Source organism: Arachis hypogaea, chromosome 4 (genome assembly GCF_003086295.3).
Source record: "Arachis hypogaea cultivar Tifrunner chromosome 4, arahy.Tifrunner.gnm2.J5K5, whole genome shotgun sequence".
In the NCBI taxonomy this organism is placed as follows: domain Eukaryota; kingdom Viridiplantae; phylum Streptophyta; class Magnoliopsida; order Fabales; family Fabaceae; genus Arachis; species Arachis hypogaea.
Window position 1 is genome coordinate 45,960,033 of NC_092039.1, and position 7,547 is coordinate 45,967,579.

General features: G+C 37.0%; 1 non-coding gene across 1 annotated transcript; it reads left to right on the forward strand.

Annotated features, from left to right (window-relative positions):
- Positions 1-821: 821 nt before the first annotated feature.
- LOC112798725 (small nucleolar RNA R71) lies at positions 822-929 on the forward strand. The gene has a single exon (XR_003200323.1). It is a non-coding gene; the product is annotated as a small nucleolar RNA R71 (small nucleolar RNA).
- The last annotated feature ends 6,618 nt before the right edge of the window (positions 930-7,547 follow it).

Genomic DNA, 7,547 nt, shown 5'->3' on the forward strand with positions numbered 1-7,547 from the left:
CGTCCATTGAGGTCTTCCTCAGTGGCATTCACTACCTCTCCCTCCTCTCCAAATTCGGCCATGTTGATGGCCTTGAACTCTCCTTTTGGATTTTCTTCTGTATTGCTTGGAAGAGTACTAGGAGGGAGTTCAGAAATTTTCTTGCTCAGCTGACCCACTTGTGCCTCCAAGTTTCTAATGGAGGACCTTGTTTCAGTCATGAAACTTTGAGTGGTTTTGATTAGATCAGAGACCATGGTTGCTAAGTCAGAGTAGTTCTGCTTAGAACTCTCTGTCTGTTGCTGAGAAGATGATGGAAAAGGTTTGCCATTGCTAAACCTGTTTTTCCCACCATTATTATTGTTGAAACCTTGTTAAGGTCTCTGTTGATCCTTCCATGAAAGATTTGGATGATTTCTCCATGAAGGATTATAGGTGTTTCCATAGGGTTCTCCCATGTAATTCACCTCTTCCATTGAAGGGTTCTCAGGATCATAAGCTTCTTCTTCAGATGAAGCTTCCTTAGTACTGCTTGGTGCTTTTTACATTCCAGACAGACTTTGAGAAATCAAATTGACTTGCTGAGTCAATATCTTGTTCTGAGCCAATATGGCATTCAGAGTATCAATCTCAAGAACTCCTTTCTTCTGACTAATCCCATTGTTCACAGGATTCCTTTCAGAAGTGTACATGAATTGGTTATTTGCAACCATTTCAATTAGTTCTTGAGCTTCTGTAGGCGTCTTCTTCAAATGAAGAAATCCTCCAGCAGAGCTATCCAAAGACATCTTGGACAGTTCAGACAGACCATCATAGAAAATACCTATGATGCTCCATTCAGAAAGCATATCAGAGGGACACTTTCTGATTAATTGTTTGTATCTTTCCCAAGCTTCATAGAGGGATTCCCCTTCCTTCTGTCTGAAGGTTTGGACTTCCACTCTAAGCTTACTCAATTTTTTAGGTGGAAAGAACTTTGCCAAGAAGGCATTGACTAGCTTTTCCCAAGAGTTTAGGCTTTCTTTAGGTTGTGAATCCAACCATATTCTAGCTCTGTCTCTTAAAGCAAAAGGGAATAGCATAAGTCTGTAGACCTCAAGGTCAACCCCATTAGTCTTGACAGTGTCACAGATTTGCAAGAATTCAGCTAAAAACTGATGAGGATCTTCCAATGGAAGTCCATGGAACTTGCAATTCTGTTGCATTAGAGAAACTAATTGAGGCTTAAGCTCAAAGTTGTTTGCTCCAATGGCAGGGATAGAGATGCTTCTCCCATAGAAGTGGGGAGTAGGTGCAGTAAAGTCACCCAGCACCTTCCTTGCATTGTTGTTATTTTCGGCTGCCATGGGTTCTTCTTCTTTGAAGATTTCTGTTAGGGCCTCTGTAGAGAATTGTGCCTTATCTTCTCTTAGCTTTCGCTTCAAGGTCCTTTCAGGTTCAGGATCAGCCTCAACAAGAATGCTTTTGTCTTTGCTCCTGCTCATATGCAAGAGAAGAAAACAAGAAAATATGGAATCCTCTATGTCACATTATAGAGATTCCTTGAGGTGTCAGAGGAAAAGAAAAATGGAAGGAAGAGTTAGAAAATTCGAACTTATCAAGAAGGATGGAGTTCGAATTGTGCATTAAGGAATAGTGTTAGTCCATAAATAGAAGGATGTGAGAAGAGGGGAAGAAATTTTCGAAAATAATTTAAAAAGATTTAAAAAACATTTTGAAAAACTTTAATTGATTTTCAAAAACCAAGATTGAGAAAGAAGTAAAGTGATTTTTGAAAAAGATTTTGAAATTAGAAAACAAAAAGATTTGATTGAAAACTATTTTGAAAAAGATGTGGTTAAGAAGATATGATTGGTTTTAAAAAAGATGTGATTGAGAAAATATGATTTGAAAAACATTTTAAAAATATTTGATTTTAAAAATTAATAACTTGACTAACAAGAAAAGATATGATTCAAACATTAAACCTTTCTCAACAGAAAAGGCAACATACTTGAAATGTTGAATCAAATCATTAATTGATAGCAAGTATTTTTGAAAATGGAAAGAAATTGATTTTGAAAAAGACTTGATTGAAAAGATTTGATTTGAAAAAGATTTGATTTTGAAAAGATTTTGAAAACTAAAAAAATTTTGATTTGAAAACAAAATCTTCCTTCTTGTGCCATCCTGGCGTTAAACGCCCAGAATGGTGCACATTCTGGCGTTTAACGCCCAAACCACTACCCTTTTGGGCGTTTAACGCCCAGCCAGTTTAAACGGCGCCAAAAACTTGGTGCACGAAATTGTGATCTCTTCTTTTCACAACTCAAATAATCCCCGGTGATGAATCCAAAAACTTGGTGTTCAATACCATGGCATAAACACAACTTCGCACAACTAACCAGCAAGTGTACTGGGTCGTCCAAGTAATAAACCTTACGCGAGTAAGGGTCGATCCCACAGAGATTGTTGGTATGAAGCAAGCTATGGTCACCTTGTAAATCTTAGTCAGGCAAACTCAAATGGTTATGAATGATGAATAAAACATAAAGGTAAAGATAGAGATACTTATGTAATTCATTGGTGGGAATTTCAGATAAGTGTATGAAGATGCTTTGTCCCTTCCGTCTCTCTGCTTTCCTACTGTCTTCATCCAATCCTTCTTACTCCTTTCCATGGCAAGCTGTATGTAGGGTTTCACTGTTGTCAGTGGCTACCTCCCATCCTCTCAGTGAAAATGTTCAACGCACCCTGTCACGGCACGACTATTCAGCTGTCGGTTCTCGATCATGTCGGAATAGAATCCAGTGATTCTTTTGCATCTGTCACTAACGCCCCACAATCGCAAGTTTGAAGCTCGTCATAGTCATTCAATCATTGAATCCTACTCAGAATACCACAGACAAGGTTTAGACCTTCCGGATTCTCTTGAATGCCGCCATCAATTCTAGCTTATACCACGAAGATTCCGATTAAGGGATCCAAGAGATATCCACTCAATCTAAGGTAGAACGGAGGTGGTTGTCAGGCACACGTTCATAGGTGAGAATGATGATGAGTGTCACGGATCATCACATTCATCAAGTTGAAGAACAAGTGATATCTTAGAACAAGAATAAGCCGAATTGAATGGAAGAACAATAGTAATTGCATTAACAATCGTGGTACAGCAGAGCTCCACACTGATGAGCGGATAATTTATACGCTTTTTGGCATTGTTTTTATATAGTTTTTAGTAAGTTTGAGCTACTTTTAGGGATGTTTTCATTAGTTTTTATGCTAAATTCACATTTCTGGACTTTACTATGAGTTTGTGTGTTTTTCTGTGATTTCAGGTAAATTCTGACTGAAATTGAGGGATTTGAGCAAAACTCTGAAGAAGGCTGACAAAAGGACTACTGATGCTGTTGGATTCTGACCTCCCTGCACTCGAAATGGATTTTCCGGAGCTACAGAACTCCAATTGGCACGCTCTCAACGGCGTTGGAAATTAGACATCCAGGGCTTTCCAGCAATATATAATAGTCCATACTTTATTCGAAGAATGACGACGTAACTTGGCGTTGAACGCCAAGTACACGCTGCTGTCTGGAGTTAAACGCCAGAAAAACGTCATGATCCGGAGTTGAACGCCCAAAACACGTCATAACCTGGAGTTTGACGCCAAGAAATGCCTTAGCTCATGGAATGATCAAGCTCAGCCCAAGCATACACCAAGTGGGCCCCGGTAGTGGATTTATGCATCAATTACTTACTCATGTAAACCCTAGTAGCTAGTCTAGTATATATAGGACATTTATCTATTGTATTAGACATCTTTGATCTCAGTTTTGTTTTATTCTTCATCTTAGGGGATCATTGATCACGTTAGAGAGGGCTGGCCATTCGGCCATGCCTGAACTCTTTGCTTATGTATTTTCAACGGTGGAGTTTCTGCACACCATAGATTAAGGGTGTGGAGCTCTGCTGTACCTCAAGTATTAATGCAATTCTATTTTCTCTTATTCGGTCTCTATCTTATTCTTATTCCAAGATATTCATTCGTACCCAAGAACATGATGAATGTTATGAGTCAGATTACCCTCATTATCATTCTCACTTATGAACGCGCGTGATTGACAACCACTTCCGTTCTACATGCAACAGAGCTTGAATGCGTATCTCTTAGATTCCCCAACAGAATCTTCGTGGTATAAGCTAGATAGATGGCGGCATTCATGAGGATCCGGAAAGTCTCACCTTGTCTGTGGTATTCCGAGTAGGATCCTGGGAATCCGGAAAGTCTCACCTTGTCTGTGGTATTCCGAGTAGGATTCCGGTAATGAATGACTGTGTCGTGCTTCAAACTTTAACCTGCTGGGCGTTAGTGACAGACGCAAAAGAGGGATTCTATTCCAGTAGGAGCGGGAACCAACCGGTGATTAGCAGTACTGTGACAGAGTGCGTGCATTAGTTTTCACTGCGAGGATGGGATGTAGCCATTAGCCATGGGTGATGCCTCTAGACTGGTTAGCTGTGCGAGTGACAGCCGCACAGGGTATTTCCCCGAGAGGAAGAAAGTAGCCACAGTTGATGGTGAACCCCTATACAAAGCTTGCCATGGAAAAGAGTAAGAAGGATTGAGTAGAAGCAGTAGGAGGGCAGGCGTCCGAGAGCTCTACAGCATCTCCATCCGCTTATCTGAAATTCCCACCAATGAATCTGCATAAGTGTTCTATCCCTTTTATTGTTTAATTCCTTAACTTACAATTTTCGAAAACCCATAAACAATTTTAATCTGCCTGACTGAGATTTGCAAGGTGACCATAGCTTGCTTCATACCAACAATCTCTGTAGATTCGACCCTTACTCACATAAGGTTTATTACTTGGACGACCCAGTACACTTGCTGGTTAGTTGAACAGAGTTGTGAATTCAACCAGTGCCATAATAATGATTTCATACAAAGACAAACAACTTGAAGAGAATATGGATCACAATTTCGTCCACCAAGTTTTTGGCGCCGTTGCCGGGGATTGTTCGAGTATGGACAACTGACGGTTCATCTTGTTGCTCAGATTAGGTAATTTTCTTTTCAAAAATCTTTTTCAAAATTTTTCTTTCCTTTTTCGTTTTCCAAAAATGTTTTTCGAAAAAAATCAATAAAAATACAAAAAAATTAGAAAATCATAAAAATCAAAAATATTTTGTGTTTCTTGTTTGAGTATTGTGTTGATTTTTAAGTTTGGTGTCAATTGCATGCTTTTAAAATTTTTCTTGCATTTTTTTCGAAAATCCCATGCATTCATAGTGTTCTTCATGATCTTCAAGTTGTTCTTGACAAGTCTTCTTGTTTGATCTTGATGATTTCTTGTTTTGTGTCTTTTGTTGTTTTTCATGTGCATTTTTGCATTCATATTTTTCATGCATTAAAGATTTCTAAGTTAGGTGTCTCGCATGTTTTCTTTGCATCAAAAATTTTTCAAAATTATGTTCTTGATGTTCATCATGATCTTCAAAGTGTTCTTGGTGTTCATCTTGACATTCATACCATTCTTGCATGCATTCATTGTTTTGATCTAAAAATTTCATGCATTGAGTATTTTTGTTGTTTTTCTCTCTCATAATTAAATATTCAAAAAATCAAAAAAAATATCTTTTCCTTATCTTCCTCCAAATTTTCGAATTTTTGGGTTGACTTGGTCAAAAATTTTTTAAAATTAGTTGTTTCTTACAAGTCAAGTCAAAATTTCAATTTTAAAAATCTTATCTTTTCAAAATCTTTTTCAAAAATCATATCTTTTTCATTTTTTTTATAATTTTCGAAAATTTCAAAAATCTTTTTCAAAATATTTTCAAAATCTTTTTCTTATCTTTTATATCTAATTTTCGAAAATTAACTAACAAGTAATGTGATTGGTTCAAAAATTTGAAGTTTGTTACTTTCTTGTTAAGAAAGGTTCAATCTTTAAGTTCTAGAATCTTATCTTGTAGTTTCTTGTTAGTTAAGTAATTTTAAAAATTAAATCTTTTTCAAAATATCTTTTTCTTAAAAATCTTTTTATCTTTTTTTCTTATCTTTTTCAAAAATTTTATCTTTTTCAAAATTTGATTTCAAAATATCTTATCTAACTTCTTATCTTCTTATCTTTTTCAAAATTTGATTTCAAATCTTTTTCAAATCAACTAACTAACTTTTTGTTTGTTTCTTATCTTTTTTTCGAAAATCCTCCCTCTCTTTTTCAAAAATTCTTTTTAATTGTTTTACATTTTAATTTTAAACTTATTTTATTTTTAATTTTCGAAGTTACTAACTTCTCTTTTAAAAATTATTTTCGAAAATCCTCTCCCTCTCCTCTCTTATTCTATTTAATTATTTAATTACTAACACTTCTCTTCACCTCTCTTCATCCACAAATCCGAATTTCCTTCTTCATTCTTCTACCTCTTTCTTCTTCTACTAACATAAGGGAATCTCTATACCGTGACATAGAGGATTCCTTTTTCTTTTCTTGTTTTCTTCTCTTTCTTATGAGCAGGAACAAGGATAAAGGCACTCTTGTTGAAGCTGATCCAGAACCTGAAAGGACTCTGAAGAGAAAATTAAGAGAAGCTAAATTACAACAATCCAGAAATAACCTTTCAGAAATTTTCGAACAGGAGAAGGACATGGCAGCCGCAAATAATAATGATAATAATGCAAGGAGAATGCTTGGTGACTTCACAAAGCCAACATCCAAGTTTGATGGAAGAAGCATCTCCATTCCTGCCATTGGAGCCAATAACTTTGAGCTTAAGCCTCAACTAGTTGCATTAATGCAACAAAACTGCAAGTTTTATGGGCTTCCATCTGAAGATCCCTATCAGTTTTTAACTGAGTTCTTGCAAGTTTGTGATACTGTAAAGACGAACGGAGTTAATCCTGAAGTCTACAGACTCATGCTTTTCCCTTTTGCTGTAAGAGACAGAGCTAGAATATGGTTGGATTCACAACCTAAGGATAGCCTGGACTCCTGGGATAAGCTGGTCACTGCCTTCTTGGATAAATTCTTTCCTCCTCAAAAGCTGAGCAAGCTGAGAGTGGATGTTCAAACCTTCAAACAAAAAGATGGTGAATCCCTCTATGAAGCTTGGGAAAGATACAAGCAGCTGACCAAGAGATGTCCATCTGACATGTTTTCAGAATGGACCCTATTAGATATATTCTATTATGGTCTCTCTGAATTTTCGAAAATGTCACTGGACCATTCTGCAGGTGGATCTATTCACCTGAAGAAAACGCCTGAAGAGGCACAAGAACTCATTGACATGGTTGCAAACAACCAGTTCATGTATACCTCTGAAAGGAATTCCGTGAATAATGGGGTACCTCAGAAGAAAGGAGTTCTTGAAATTGATGCTCTGAATGCCATACTGGCTCAGAACAAAGTGTTGACTCAACAGGTCAACATGATCTCTCAAAATCTGAATGGATTGCAACATGCATCCAACAGTACTAGAGAGGCAGCTTCTGAAGAAGCTTATGATCCTGAGAACCCTGCCATGGCAGAGGTTAATTATCTGGGTGAACCTTATGGAAACACTTATAACCCATCATGGAGAAATCA